At 41.0% G+C, this 2366-nt stretch overlaps 1 non-coding gene across 1 annotated transcript; it reads right to left on the bottom strand.

Annotated features, from left to right (window-relative positions):
* Nucleotides 1-602: 602 nt before the first annotated feature.
* Nucleotides 603-710, bottom strand: LOC138990822 (U6 spliceosomal RNA). The gene has a single exon (XR_011466935.1). It is a non-coding gene; the product is annotated as a U6 spliceosomal RNA (small nuclear RNA).
* Between the last annotated feature and the right edge of the window lie 1656 nt (nt 711-2366).

Genomic DNA, 2366 nt, shown 5'->3' with positions numbered 1-2366 from the left:
TCCACAGAATACTGCCTATTTAAAGAGTAAAAAACTTGAAGAATTTTATTCATATTTAACTTTTCTCTCTTTCTTTCTTGCCTTACCTTATTTAAAAGTCATCACAAGTCAGCCACCATTTTCCACAAAATATCTTCTTTTTTTTAAAATTTAATTTTATTTTTTAACTTTACAATACTGTATTGGTTTTGCCATATATCAAAATGAATCCTCCACAGGTATACATGTGTTCCCCATCCTGAACCCTCCTCCCCCCTCCCTCCCCATACCATCCCTCTGGGTGGTCCCAGTGCACCAGCCCCAAGCATCCAGTATTGTGCATCGAACCTGGACTGGCATTTCATATATGATACTATACATGTTTCAATGCCATTCTCCCAAGCCATCCCACCCTCTTCTTCTCCCTCTCCCAGAGAGTCCAAAAGACTGTTCTATACATCAGTGTCTCTTTTTCTGTCTCGTATACAGGGTTATTGTTACCATCTTTCTAAATTCCATATATATGTGTTAGTATACTGTATTGGTGTTTTTCTTTCTGGCTTACTTCACTCTGTGTAATAGGCTCCAGTTTCATCCACCTCATTAGAACTGATTCATATGTAAAAAATATGGAATACTTCACGAATTTGCGTGTCATCCTTGCGCAGGGACCATGCTAATCTTCTCTGTATCGTTCCAATTTTTAGTATATGTGCTGCCAAAGCGAGCACCAAAATATCTTCTTTATTTCAGAGTTTTCCCCACGAAACAAGCATGATTAGAATCATCAATCATACCAAAGGTATGAGCATAATTCTACCTTTGGTGACAAGTGATGATTTTAATTCTGTTTTCTTTATAACATGGCTGCTAAATAATATGAATATGTTGTAATCAACATGGTACTTTGGTAAATCTGAAGTCAAATTTTTCTCCCCATGGGCAGAAATCACTATTTTTTTAGGGTTAAAGGGCTATTCAGTCAGGGATACTTTGTTGATATTTGTGAGGTTGGGGGACACTGAGGACTATTCTAGAAACTTAGGTTTGTGGTGAGGTCTTAAAAGTAAGATTGAGGGATAAGCCATCCTCTGATCCTCACTTTGGTTGGGATCAACCCTTGTCCAGACATAAAATCATCTGGTAAGGGCTGCGGTCAGAGCAGCAGTGGAGCTGGGTGGAGAGATGGGCACTGTCTGTCCATTGCGTGAAAATGACTAGCTCCCCTATACCACCCTTCTCTGGTCTCTCAACTTAGGTGGGGGATTTCTCCTCCTATGGGTGAGTTCCTTCTCTGTACTGATGCTCTGCAGTCTGCACTTTGTCCTGAGAACTGATTAGATAAAGAAAAATACTTAGGCTGAACATTTTCCCACACATGACTAGCACATTTAAAAAATCCTCTGAGTGATAGGGACCTTGCCAAAGGAAATCACTTTCCCACAGAGTGAAGTCAGTAGATCCTGATACAGCTTCATTATGATAAACAAGTTGGAGTGCCTCAGTCACAGGGCACAGAAAGGACGTGGCAGTTCCATGGTCACTCTTGTATTATATCAATATAACAGGCAAGCAACTACTGTAAGGAAGACGGAAACTGATCTGAGTGTGGACAAGGCTCACCACATCTTGGAGCTTGCTGATTATGGCTTCATTTAGGTTTCAAAGGCAGAGATGAGTTCCAGCCACAGCTGCCTGCCTTTGCTCCTGAGTTCTGTGGAGTGAAAACAGTTCAGCCACCACTCTCACCAGTGGGCAAATGGCTCAGAACTAGGAAGGAAGTTTGGCAGTGGTGAAACATGCAGGGAGAAATTAATAAAAGAGTGAATCAGCGAGCCACATGGGTCAGTGGGAAGTTGGAAGAAGATGGGGATAAAGAAATTGGGGGCAAATTCATTCATTCATTTAATCAGCAATCATTCAATAAGCTATTCCTAAGGTTATCAGACACCAGTAAGGACAGCCAGTTCAGAGACAAATGACATGGATCTAGCCCTTTTGGAAATCAATCTGGTGGCTTTAGTGGGAAAAATGAGTAGGTTGAAAGAAGACTGGCAAATATAGAAAATGGCAATATAATGTGGATAGGGGCTATGTTGGGGCTTTTCAGGGTGGCAGAGATGATGAAGATCCGTGGGTGATTGAAACTAGTTCCCAAAAGGAATGACGTCTAAGCTGACTTCAGCTGAGGTCAGGTGAAGGGTGATGGTGGTGAAGTCAGGGGGAAAAGAACAGAGCATTGTTTATTGAGAACTCACTACATAACAGGCAATATGTTAACCATTTTATATGCGTGACCTCATATAGTCTTTATAGTAACACACATAACACACGTATCACACAGCCCATTTTACAGAAACAAAATTGGGTGTAAATATTTGAGGAAC

Source organism: Bos mutus, chromosome 14 (genome assembly GCF_027580195.1).
Source record: "Bos mutus isolate GX-2022 chromosome 14, NWIPB_WYAK_1.1, whole genome shotgun sequence".
NCBI classification, from domain to species: Eukaryota; Metazoa; Chordata; class Mammalia; order Artiodactyla; family Bovidae; genus Bos; species Bos mutus.
The sequence above is the reverse complement of the archived record's forward strand: the minus strand, read 5'-3'. Positions and strand labels throughout refer to the sequence as shown.